This window comes from Lissotriton vulgaris, chromosome 4_1 (genome assembly GCF_964263255.1).
Source record: "Lissotriton vulgaris chromosome 4_1, aLisVul1.2, whole genome shotgun sequence".
Classification (NCBI taxonomy): Eukaryota; Metazoa; Chordata; class Amphibia; order Caudata; family Salamandridae; genus Lissotriton; species Lissotriton vulgaris.
The window spans coordinates 2132455415-2132468742 of NC_141691.1; positions in this window are offsets into that span (position 1 = coordinate 2132455415).

The window sequence follows — 13328 nt, forward strand, 5'->3', positions numbered from 1 at the left end:
TGGATGAAGATCAGCCGTCTGAAACTGAACTCAGACAAGACCGAAGTCCTCATCCTCGGAGCATCCCCTTCTGCCTGGGACGACTCCTGCTGGCCCCCTGCCCTGGGCACTGCACCCAAGCTAACGGACCACGCACGCAACCTGGGCTTCATCCTGGACTCCTCCCTCACCATGACCAAGCAAGTCAACACCGTCTCGTCCTCCTGCTTCAACACCCTGCGCATGCTCCGAAATATCTTCCGATGAATCCCCACCGAAACCAGGAAGACGGTCACCCACGCCCTCGTCACCAGCCGTCTGGACTACGGGAACACCCTCTACACTGGCACCACTGCCAAAATCCAGAAAAGACTCCAGTGCATACAGAACGCTTTAGCACGACTCATCCTGGACATCCCTCGTCACAGCCACATCTCTGCCCACCTGAAGACCTGCACTGGCTCCCCCTCAGCAAGAGGATCTCGTTCAGACTCCTCACCAACGCACACAAGGCTCTCTACAACACGGGCCCGAAGTACCTCAACAGCCGCCTCACATTCTACACACTCACCCGCCAGCTCCGATCCGCCAGACTTGCCCTTGCCTCCGTCCCACGTAATAGCAAATCGCCCGTCGGAGGAACATCCTTCTCCTACTTGGCGGCCAGGACATGGAACTCCCTCCCCACTCACCTTCGGCTGACCCTGGACCATCTCTCCTTCAGGAAACAACTCAAGACCAGGCTGTCCGAGCAGTAGCGACCACCCCCTCAGCGCCTTCAGACCCTTGCGGGTTAGTAGCGCACTTTACAAATCTTGTTGATTGATTGATTTATTATTTCTACCAGAGGTTATTTTTAACACCATTAGCTGTTTCCAAGTATAGTTTAGATCTACCCCAGAACTGTTGGTCCTGTAAAAAACACGCAGGCTCATTTATAAATTCCTTTTTCCTTTGTCCCAGCATTACTTTGTTTTGGACTAATGTGAGTGTATCAATTTCCTCCAGTTGCTCTAATAATTTTTCTTTTGATATTTACTCCATATTCTTGGAAGGTAATTCTTCAACTTGGTTTGGATCTCGCAAGGTGGATATTTTTGTGGATTTGTTGATTGCTATTGCCTTTCAGGTAATTATATCTAATTGGAAGGATGCCACTAAGGTCTCTCTTTTTCTGCTTGGTGGAACTTTCTTGCTATCATCATAGACTGGATAGTGCTTCTGCTATCACATGTCAGCAGCTTCTTTGAAAGTAAGCCTTCTGGTGTCCACTCACCAATTATCCATCCGCATCTTCATTACGCAATGAGGGCAATTCCTTTGTTTATCAGCCATCATAAGTATTTTATTTTTTGTTTCTTCTAAAGTTTTTATAAGTCAATGTATGGTTCCTACTCTGTTTTCAGAACATAATATACTGATTATACCTTGGTTGTCTTACATAAGATATCTGATAAGGAGAAGCAAGATGGCGACTGCGTAGCGGACGACCTGCAGTGCTAGCGGAAAAGGGCATGGTTTACTGAAGCCCCAAATATCGGCGTCCTGAAGGCAATGTTAAAGGAAAGAAAAGAAAATACAACCTAATGTTGTTCTCCTACTGCTCTTTTCTCGTAGTATCAAGAGCCGCACAAGCGCCTGTACCCGGACTCCTGCAGTCGCGAGGGCTGAGCGGCGCTCTGTTTTGGCTGCTCCGGCCCCAGCTCCTGCGCGGTAGGCGCGGCGGAGGGAGCAGGCGGGGCGGAATGGCGCCGAAGATTGCTGCTTGCCCCTAGGCAAAATCGGTTACAGCAGCCCGGAGGAAGATCCCGGCAGCGGAGCAACCCTAACAAGAACCCAGAACGGATGGGTCACCCAGACTTCGCACGCCCCATGTTGAGACGCTAAGGAAGGGGAAGCAGGCTATAGTAAAAACACGCTCTGCGACCGCATCTATTTCATGGATGTTTCCCAAAAGTAAAGTAGGGTATGGGTGCCCCTGGGCTGGAAGTCGTTAATATTCAGGAGGGCACCCAGGGTTTCACATGGAAAAAAGCTCCAGTAATAGAGAAAGCAGCGCAAACAGTGCAAGCAGAGCCCCCCCCCCCCCCCCGGATGAAGTGAGGGAAGGAAAAAAAATTAACGACACCCCACGTTGGGTATCTTGGGGTGTACAGACACACTACCTTGTAACTCTAAGGAAGTAGTGGCGGTTGGAGAGAGCGAAGCCGATGGGGGTCATGCAGTATTGGGGCTGACTCAAGTTGCTGTAGCTGACACCCAGGGAGAAGAAGAAGATTCGGGAGGTATGGGCCCTCCAATGCTCTGATGGATGGCAATGAAAAGGAGAAAGAGAATAGTGACTGCTTTTACTCGGTTTCAGAAGAGGCGGAGTGGTCCGATGACCGGAGCTCATCTCTGGGGGAAAGTAATTTTGACTCGGAAAGTGATCTCGAACAGGATCCCCTCAACACAGCTAAGATGTCTAGCGCCCAAGTAAATAGGCATGAGCCTGCTCGTGACTTAAGCTGGGATCACTCAGCTTATATGCCACTCCAGGGAAGCCCCAATTCAGAGGGCCAAGCATCTCACACACCGCTCCTGGAGGTCATCCACCAGGCAATACTCTCCAATCACGAGAAATACGCCAGGATAGCCGTAAATCACAAGCTGCAATGCGGAAAATGCAGGGCGTGGTTAGGAAGTTGCCTAAGGCATGCGCTACAGTGGGGGACAGGGTATCTAACCTTGAATAAAGAATTGTGGCAACAGAATCAGAGGACGCTGCTGCCACTCCTAAAGTCGAGTCCCAAAATGCCCAGGTAATCGACATCCAGTGGAAGTTGGAAGACATGGAGAACAGGCTTAGACGGAATAATCTGCGGGTACTTGGGATTCCCCAAGGGGTGGAGGGATCTGATGTCAGGCCATATATGATAAATCTGTTTAACCTGGCGTTTCCAGAACTCACTGACTGGAATTGGTCGGCAGAAATCCAGAGGGCGCATCGCACTCCGTTCAAACTTCTTTCTGGTGCAGGGAGAGGGGACAAGCCAAGGGCCATCTTAATATTCTTGGGAAATTTCATCCTACGTCACGCCATCGGTGAAAAAGCCAGACCAGAGTCACGTAGATCCAGCGAGGGATTCACTTTTTTTGTCAGACCAGACTACTGCCACACAATGGTGGAGAGGCACTGGAGATTGAGACAATTGATCAAACCTTTCCAGGACAAGCATATTCAAGTTTATTTGATCAATCCTGCGCAGCTTGAAATCCTAAATGAAGGTCGGACTCAGTACTTCGCCTCAGTGGTGAAAGCACAAGAGTATCTGGACTCCCTGGGAAGTTAGGGGGAAATCAAGAAATTGCTTGGCAAAAGTCAATTGGGTCATTTTTTTTCTTTCTTTTTTCTTTATACTTTCCTGCTTCCTACTTAATCTCTTATTGTGTTCTTTTGGACGAGTTTTCTTTCCAGATTTTCTGATGCTTTGGAAAAAGTTTAAAATTTAAAAAAAAAAAAGGTGTTGGGGGCACTGGGCGTCGAATAGTATCTATGTTTTACCCAAACTGCTATCACTGCAAACATCGTAAGCACAGACTGAGGTCTGAGCGCTTCACAAGTGTGGGAGGAGTGGAGGGGAAGGGAAGAGGAGAGGGAATGGGGAGGGGACAGGGACGGTTGGGAGGGTGACAAGGAAGGGTGCAAGGGAGGAAAAATAACAAATGTTTTATCAATTGTGGTAGTGGGGTATGGTTTTTGCTTGGGATCATATGTTGTTTTTAATCATTGGTTGGTACAAATAGTGAAGGAGATGCACAAAAGCAATAATGGTGAATCTTAGTATCTGCTCAATTAATATAGGCGGGTTTAATGACTGGAAAAAGAGGCAGAAATTGGCCTCGTTTGTCAAATCAGAATATATAGACATTTTATATCTTCAAGAGACACATATACCTTGGGGGGAAAAAACAGCTGCTTAACCTTGGAGGCTTTGATATCCTGTCATTTTCTCCCCAGACCTCGACAGTGAGAGGGGTAGTTATCTTATGAAAAACTGGGCTTGGTGGGGTCAAGCGGTCTAAGTCTGACCCATTAGGGAGATGATACAGACAAAGTGGTCCCAGATAAACATGCAATAAACTCAATCGTAACAAGGATAAGTACATACACAGGTAATTATAACGACATTGTTTTTAATCCCAGCGTGTATTATATAAGAATCATTCATAAAAATGAGTACATGTTAAATCACATATCATGCCCCTAAGAATGAAAATAGGGAAGGGTAGTGCTGGTATAGTGAAAGGTAAGAACTAAAATAGAAGGTCATTAAGACCAAAATACTAAATAATTTGTAAAAAATTGACACAATGGAACAATTAATTAATCAGTTGCTTTAGACAATCATGCCTCAAAGGAAATCAATAATAATAAATGATGAAGGAGGCTGAACACAAGAAGGAGTGTCGACGTTTCGACCCAGGTGAAGTGCAGGCGTGGTATAAGCCTTGCTAGAGGGTCTTCATCAGGACAGGGGTTGTGGGGGATTGGGCAATGAATCTGTCAATGAAATTGCAGACAGTAGGGGCTATCGAACTGTATATAGTGAATCAATGTGTAGATTCTGCCGAGGGCAGAGGGGGGTTAAACTGCAAATATACAGATAAGGGTATGCGAGGGGCACCGCTCAATCAAATGTGAGGGCAGTCCTCCTTGCTTCAAAAAAGCGGGAATCTGCCCATGGCAGAGCTGCAGCCGAAGAAAGGGGGGGAAGAGGATGGTTCAACTGTTATAATTGAATGTGGACGCGTGGAGATCACCGCTTGGTTGTATGTAGTGGCGGTCGTAGTCACGCCCACAGGGAAAAATCTAACCAAGAAAATGCTGTTGCAGCACCTAAGGATTCAATCACAGGCGTGGTGCAGCCTTCAAAACGCCGGTAAATTGCATGGTTCTAACTTCATATACAGTCAAAGGGACGTGATCGTGTAATTGGAAGTCATGTACTGAAGAGAAAAGTTCCTATCCGACAACGCTCATCGCTGGTCTCATTGTGTCAATTTTTTTACAAATTATTTTGTATTTTGGTCTTAGTGACCTTCTTTTTTAGTTCTTACCTTTCACTATCCCAGCACTACCCTTCCCTATTTTCATTCTTAGGGGCATTATATGTGATTTAACATGTACTCATTTTTATGAATGATTCTTATATAATACACAATGGGATTAAAAACAACGTCGTTATAATTACCTGTGTATGTACTTATCCTTGTTACGATTGAGTTTATTGCATGTTTATCTGGGGCCACTTTGTCTGTATCAATACTTCGCCCAGGTCCCAATGACTTCTTGGGTTAACCCGTGTTTTTGTAACACCATTAAGGAGATGGGCATTGGCTGAAATGTGTATGGGTATAACAATCTGTGTATTATATGGCTCTAACCAGGATGATCCCGAGGCATTCGAGGTACTAGAAAGAGAACAGGCTAATTGGCCCACCGCTTTGGTGGTCTGCGGAGATCTTAATATATCTGCCGACCTTACTAACAAAAAGCTGTATTAAGGTCGGAAGCCAAGGGTATTTTGGTCCTTACACTCTATGATGCAGTCCCATGGTTTGTTGGATGTATGGGGAAATAGGGAACCGAGTAACCCAGGGTACACCTATTTCTCCTGTCCTTATCAAAAATATACTAAATTAGATTATTTCTTAATCTCATCTGCAGAAATGAGTAAAGTTAGTATTAGGAAGCTACCAAAGGTCTTATCAGATCACAGACCCTTGTATTTGAGTTATGATTGTCTAAAGTAACTGAGAAAACAAAGGGTCTAGACCTTTGACAGGAAGTTTCTAGCAGATAATGCATACGCTGAACATCTGGGAAAATGGACCAGGGAATTCCTTGACGCAAACCGACACAGCGCTTCCCGAAATACTGTTTGGGATACATTTAAAGCAGCATTAAGGGGGGAAACTATTAGCTATGCTGCACGAATCAGGAAAAAAGTGCAGGGAGATAGGGATGGGCTATTAGCCTGGCTGGTAGCTGCGGAAGAACAGCATGGCTGTGATATCCTAGAAGGGAGATATGGGAAAATAAGCCAGTTACAAATTAGTTCTGTTAAAGCAGAGATAAATAAAGAAATGTCCCCAAAAGCTGCCTCTGAATATCAAGCCTATAAAGGCAAAATGTATGAAACAGGTGAACAGGCAGGCAGAGCACTGGCACTCTGAATTAGACAGGGTACTACCAAAAATATATTAACGAGTATCCCGGAGAACGGACAGGAAGTTGAAGAACCACATGAGATTCTTGAGGTGTTTAAACCTTTTTATCAGACATTATACCAGGAAGAGGTGGATGGAGAGATCCCACGGGGAGAATATCCGGATGAGGGACCCAAATTAGGTGAGGTAGAGAGGAAAATGCTGGAGAGGGATATAACGGCCAACGAGGTGTTAGAAGCATTGCAAGAGTTAGCTACTGGTAAGACAGTGAGGCCGGGCAGCCTCCCATTGGAGGTTTATAAATGAATCTCTAACGAAGTGGCACCATTGTTACTCGATTTATTTAATGGAATTATGGGTACTGGGAATATACCGGCGACATGGAAGGATACAAAGATAGTTGTCTTCCATAAGAAAGGGAAACCTAAGGAAAACCCAGGGTCTTATAGACCGATATCGCTTATAAACGCTGACAATAAACTTTATACGAAGATCTTGGCGAAGCTTCTGGGGAGGGTCATTGGGGGTCTGGTCTCCCCTTGGAAGAATGGGTTTATCCCCGGTCGGGGAACAAATGATCATATAAAATGAGCTATATCTTTGTTTGAGATCCATGCTGCCGGGGGGGGGGGATGGCCATGATCCTCCTCGACACTGAAAAAACCTTTGACCGCATCAGGGGGGATTACTTGTGGGGGATACTGGTCCGTTGAGGGTTTGGCCCAAGAGTTCTAACTGCTATTAAGGCAATGTATGCTGATCCGGTTGCTAAGGTACAGGTGATGGGAGAAAGCTCAGGCAAGTTCAATATAACAAGAGGGCCGCGTCAAGGATGTCCCTGTTCTCCCATCCTGTTTGCTTTGTTTATAGATCCATAAATAAGACGGATACTAGGTAATGGGGAGATTAAGCCGGTTATAATAAACAACTTTAAGACCAAGATTTTAGCTTACGCTGATGACTTGGCAGTAGTTTCCGTAGAACCTGTCTCGGCTATGCATGCATTGGTTGAAATCACCAAGGAGTTTGGCAGACATTCAGGATATTGCTTGAATGAGGGAAAAACACAGGTAATAATCACAAAAAATATAGTCAAATTGGATCAGAGATATGTGGATGCTGCAATATATTTGGGAGTGACAATCAATGCGGCAACAGAATTAATTATAAAGGATAATTTTGTTCCGCTGTTAAATACAATTGAACAAGACCTAAAAAGGATGGACACTCTTCATTTGTCACTCATAGGCAGGTCCAATGTCTTAAAAATGAAGATGTTACCTAAAATCCTGTATCTGTTCCATTTTTAATAGAGGAAAAGGTTTTAAAATCAATTGAAGCTATCTTTATCAGGGCTCGACAAATCCGAAAAATTGTACTAGTCCTTCTGGTCTAGTACCATGGAAAATCCCCTCGACCTAACTGCAACCCACTTGACCTCCGTCTCTGAAAACGGAGCAAAAGTGACAAGATAACAAGATTTAAAGGCATCTTTATTGCTCATTCCCTTCATGAGCAATAAAAATCCCTCCCGACAGTCACTGTAGTGCTCTGGAATACGTGTTAAAAGGGGGGTGCAGAATCTAAATTATTTATAAAGCCTTAATAGCAGTGACCCGGGGTTATGTATAATGTATTCTAAGAATTTTAATGGTTTTATGAAGATGGAACATTATCTTTGTATCTGAATGTTTATTTATTGTATTTATGATATCGCCTTTTTAACTTAACTTTATCAAATGGAATAATGTATGAAATGTTCTTTTATTCTTTTTTTTTCTGTACCAATAATGAATTCTCAATAAAACTAAAAAGGAAAAAGGTATCTGATAAGGTTGTTGCCTTTTTTCTTTTCTTTTCCTTTCTTTACTTTCCTTCCTACCTTCCTTGCTCTCTTTGTAGCTTCCATTTTACTTTGAAAAGAATATAAAACACTATTTTTTTAAGGTACTATCCACCACTAATGTTTTTATTCACATTATACATTTTACTTGTTAATTTTTACCATTTCTCTATAATTATTTCTGAAATGTTGTACCCATGTTCTTATTTGCTTCAAAGCAGGACTAGTACCTTAAAAAATGTCCTCGACCTAACTGCAACCTAGTGACCTCCGTCTCTGAAAGTGGGGCTAATGTGACAAGATAACTAGATTTAAAGGTATCTTTATTGCTAATGAGCAATAAAAGTGCCTGTTAAGTTTGTTATCTTGTCACATTTGCTCTGTTTTCACGGACAGAGCACAATAGTTGGTTTGCTTTCCTACTCGCCAGAAAGGAGGAGTAGGACCTAAAAACAGCGCAACCTTGTTAAATTTAGCACGACTATGCGAGTGGTCGAGTGGAATTTTCGAGCCCTGCTTAAGATGATTTTTGATGATTATGCTGTTTCTGGTAAGGTTTTTATTTCAGCTGCTGAGGCTACTATTGTAGTTATACCAAAGGATGGTAAAGACCATGCTGATCCTAAAAATAATCTTCCAATTTAATATTAAATTTGAAAGCTAAAATCTTTGCCAAGGTCTTAGCTAAATGCTTAGAGTGTCCCATTCCTAATCTTATACTCAATTCCCACACAGGTTTTGTAATAGGGAGACTTGCCAGAGACAACATTCGGACCGTTTGTCATATTGAAAAAAGCAAAGCGCTCAGTATTGCTATCGTGGCGATCGCCCTGATGCCGAAAAGGCCTTTGATAAAGTCTCCTGGCCTTTTTTACAAGCAGTTTTAGATTACCATCACATCGGCAATTCATTTATTATTATGGTCATGTCTCTTTATGCACAACCAAAAGCTAAGATTAGAATTAAAAGCGCAATATCTTCCTTTTGTAATCTTCGTCAGGGCACTAGACAAGGGTGACCTCTTTCAACTATTCTTTTTCTCCTATCAATAGATACGCTTCTTTGTCTACTTAATCTGAATCAGGGTCTGAAGGGGTTTCAATTTTGCTCGTATACACTTAAACCGGCGGCATACAGGGATGAAATTCTTGTTTTTTTTTACGAAGATATTGCAACAGCAATCCCCGTTATCCCTAAAATCATAAGTGATTTTTCGCTCATATCTGGGTATGAAGTAGTGGGCCTCAGCCAGACCTGGCAGTGCAAGGGGTTCGCCCTTCTCAGCACAAGTCCTCAGACCATTAGGAAGAAGTTGACACAGAAACTGGTATAGAAAAAGTAACTCTTATTACACCTCATGAGGTGGTGCTACGGTTCATAGGACCTGTACCCTCCAGATACTCCCCCGCCGCCCAACCATCCTAGACATGCAAGATCCCCACATTTTGAAATCACCAAGAGATTCAGGTGGGGTTAAAAAGGCCGTGTTTAATCACATTGTATAAACATGACAAGCAAATAACATGCATATCTAATATTTACAAGTTACATTCATAACTACATTTATGAGCATATCATGCTCCATCAACTTCCCAACCCTAAGGGAGGAACACCATCTGGTTCGCATCTCGCAACTGGGTATCCTACGCCAAGTGCCGTGCACCTGCCCCTTAGAGTGGTGGGTCCCGCCCTTCGATCCTTGTCTGCCATTACCGGGGCCCACCTCTCGACCACCAGGCTGCCCAGGGTTGCCCGGGAGGCTCGAAATCTGTCGCCCTAGCCTCCCCAGTCGGTGGTCACTTCCTCCCAGTGGAGAGCTTGCCATATCCCCCCTCAGAGCTGGCCTATGGAGCCCGGCAGGCGGGCTCCCATCCATTTTGTTAAGCCACTGGTTACTGATCGCAGGTCTCTTCTCCGCAGAACGACCCTCAAACTATTTATCTAAGGGACGGGTGGGTGGGTGTTTCTGAAAGCCGGCCAGGATCACGAGAATGGCCAGGTGCCGGCGTGAGCAGTCAGATATCCAGGAGTAATAGTGGGAACAGAGACACCAGTCACAGGGAGTTGACCCTAAATAGGCCCGAAGTCTCCACCCCCTGACCCCCAAGTCACGCGGTATCGCCGGACCGGAAATGGGTCGGCCGGACGCCGATTGGGCCGTCCGCCCAACCAACCACAAGAGACCAGGGGCGGGCGGGGTCCGGAGAGGCCGGGTCCTAAGTGTGCGCGTCGTGATTCTCCGCGCTTGTCAAACAGCACCCTTCTGTATTGCAAGAAGTAGCACCACAAGCTAAGAAAGCATGGCTTATTTATACCCGCACAGGGGCTCAAATGAAGGCGGTACAAACACAAGAGCACAGTTTATGTACATATAAGGTAATTTTTGAGAGGCACATTCGATCAGTGAGAGGAGCTAACAGTTTTGGGGGTCGACAAGCACATTTCCATCTGGAACTAATCACTAACAGATGTGGACCCTATTTGACATGCGCGAAAGTTAGAGAAGCTAAATATAATTTGTTGCAGGGCAGATTTCAAGCACCGTGGACAGGAAGATAGGACAAAGCACATGGTCGACACGAGGCAGCGTGCAGTAGACAAAATGGCTGCCGTGAATACAAAATGGAGTCCGCTAAATGTCAAGTTAACAGCTAGAACTAAGATGTCTTCTGCTAATGCTTAACCTAATCGCTGTTGAATTACAACAGGTACACTCTTAAAAAAGAAGAGAGGATTTGTTATTTACCACCAACTATTAGTTGGTGGTAAATACCGAATACCTTTGAAAATGTAAATCTGTGCATTTTCAACAGTGCCATGTGGCAGACATACATGCCCTTAGGGCATGTATGTGTGCTACATGTGCACACAAGCACTATTTAGTGGTGCAACAGAGTGTCAATGTGACACCCTGCCACCCTTGAATGTTTCCCTATTTTACTGAATCGGTTTTTACTGATTCGGTATTTCACATTTATTCCTATAGGAGTGAATGGGAATTACCGAATCAGTAAATACCAATTCGGTAAATACCGAATCGTACCGATTTGGTAATATTTACCGAATTTTTTTGTACATAGCATTTACCGATTCTAAAATACCAAATTGGTACAATTCGGTATTTTAGAATCGGTAAATCTTCATTACCTACATCTGGCCCCATGTTCTGTAAGAACCTGTCAGACTATCTTCCTGGTCTCCTAAATATATTTCTTGGTGGGGAAGATTACAAACTCTTAAAACGATGATAACCCCACTTATTAATTTTTTATCTTCCAAGCTACCTATAAAACTTTCTACTGCCTTCTTCCATAAGCTTGATTACGTCTCTACAAAATTCTTATGGAGTGATAAGAGAGCTAGAATTACCTTCAAACACCTCAGAAAACCTTCTAAGTAGGATGGTTGTAATCTTCGGGATTGGAATCTATGTGAGGTTTCTTTCCTATCATCTGAAGGTGCTCTTTTTTTCTTACAACATCCTGCGCATGCTTCGGAAGATCTTCTGGTGGATCCCCACAGAGACCAGGAAGACCGTCACCCAGGCCCTCGTCACCAGCTGACTGGACTACGGCCACGCACTCTACGCCGGAACCACCGCCAAGATCCAGAAGAGACTCCAGCGCATCCAGAACGCCTCAGCCAGACTCATCCTCGACATCCCACGACACAGCCACATCTCCGGACACCTAAGAGACCTGCACTGGCTCCCGGTCAACAAGAGAATCACCTTCCGCCTCCTTACCCACGCACACAAAGCTCTCCACGACCAAGGCCCGAGCTACCTCAACAACCGAATCAACTTCTACGCTCCCAAACGCCACCTCCGATCCGCCAGCCACGCCCTCGCCGCCGTCCCACGCATCCGCAGAGCCACTACAGGAGGAAGGTCCTTCTCCTACCTGGCCGCCAAGACCTGGAAGTCCCTCCCGGCCGACCTGCGCCTGACCCAAGACCACCTCTCCTTCAGGAAGAAGCTCAAGACCTGGCTGTTCGAGCAGTAGCAGCACCCCGCCCCCCAAAGCGCCTCGAGAACCTACGGGTAGGTAGTGCGCTTTATAAATGTCTTTGATTGATTGATTGATTGATTGATTACCCCGATTATCAGCAGTACACATGAAACAGCCTAGAGAGGGAGGTTGGCTTGCCCCTTATCGAGGTTCCTGTAGATCAAGATGGTCCCTATGTACATAGTCAGGTATTAGGGAAAGACAGAACATTTTTGATTGACACGGGGGCGAGCAGAACTACCATTAGTCATGACGAGGTTCCAGGGGCACCCCTCTCAGGCTCACCGAATGTTTCCCTTGGATTTTCAGGAAAACCTATTGTTAACGAAGTATCACAGCCAGTTCCCCTTGCAGTTGGTCCATTGTCCCGTACTACAGATTTATTGCTTACGAAATCATGTCCTGAAAACCTGCTAGGTATTAAAACACTGAAAGCTCTAGGAGCTGTTATATGTTGTTCTCCGGAAGGAGTGAGATTGTTCCTACGTGACTTTAAGGGTCACTATGTGTTGAGAGATTTTGATGTCAGATTGAAAAATGTTCCACAACATTTATGGGCGCAAGGTCCAACTGATGTAGGTTGTATGCACATTACTCCCTATCGTGTCACACTCAAGCAAGGTGTTGTACTGCCCCGTATCCGACAATACAAATTGCACCCCGAGGCTGTAGCAGCCTTGTTGAAAATAATTGACAAACTCATTGCCCAAGGAGTTGTTGTAGAAACTGACTCCAATGTATGTAATTCTCCAATCATTCTGATTCTTAAACGAACTGACCCAAATGCACCTCCAGTCTATCGGCTGGTGATCGATCTTCGAGAACTCCACAAATGCATAGTACCACAGTACCCAGTGGTCCCGGATATTTCATCACTACTGACTGCCATTGATTCCGAAGCAGCGTTCTTTACTGTAATTGACCTCAAGAACGCCTTCTTTAGTGTCCCCATCCATCCAGAAAGCCAATATTTATTCGGATTCTCATTAAATGCCCGAAGTTTTAAATTTGCACGTGCACCTCAAGGGTTCACGGAAAGTCCTAGTATTTACAGCCAAGCCCTGAAACGACAACTAGACAGTATTCACATGCCTACTGACACTGCTCTACTACAGTATGTTGATGATCTACTGATCACAGCACGGACTGAACGTGATTGCGAGCGTGCGTTGTGAGAAGTTGGCCCGATATGCAACGTTCGCTATTCTAGCGACCGCTATGTATCGTTCCAACGACCCTTATGGTGTTTGGTTGTAAGTCAACCTATAGACCAGCTATCCTAG